The sequence below is a fragment of the Vigna radiata genome, chromosome 6 (assembly GCF_000741045.1).
Source record: "Vigna radiata var. radiata cultivar VC1973A chromosome 6, Vradiata_ver6, whole genome shotgun sequence".
Lineage (NCBI taxonomy): Eukaryota > Viridiplantae > Streptophyta > Magnoliopsida > Fabales > Fabaceae > Vigna > Vigna radiata.
In genome coordinates, this window is record NC_028356.1 from 32,983,668 (window position 1) to 32,983,875 (window position 208).

Sequence of the window (208 nt, forward strand, 5' to 3'; positions counted from 1 at the left end):
TCAAAAACATCAAAAATACACAACCTGTCGCAGAAAATTCGCTGAGCGCACACCCTGTGGTGCGCTGAGCGAATTTTGTCTGCCAAAAGTCATTCGCAGAGCGCACAGGGTGCGCTGTGCNACTCTGCATAATCTGCAGAGTGAATTTCTGCAGATTTTAGGAACTCACACACCTAAAATTCGTTCTAGGCCAAATTATGAACTTTGG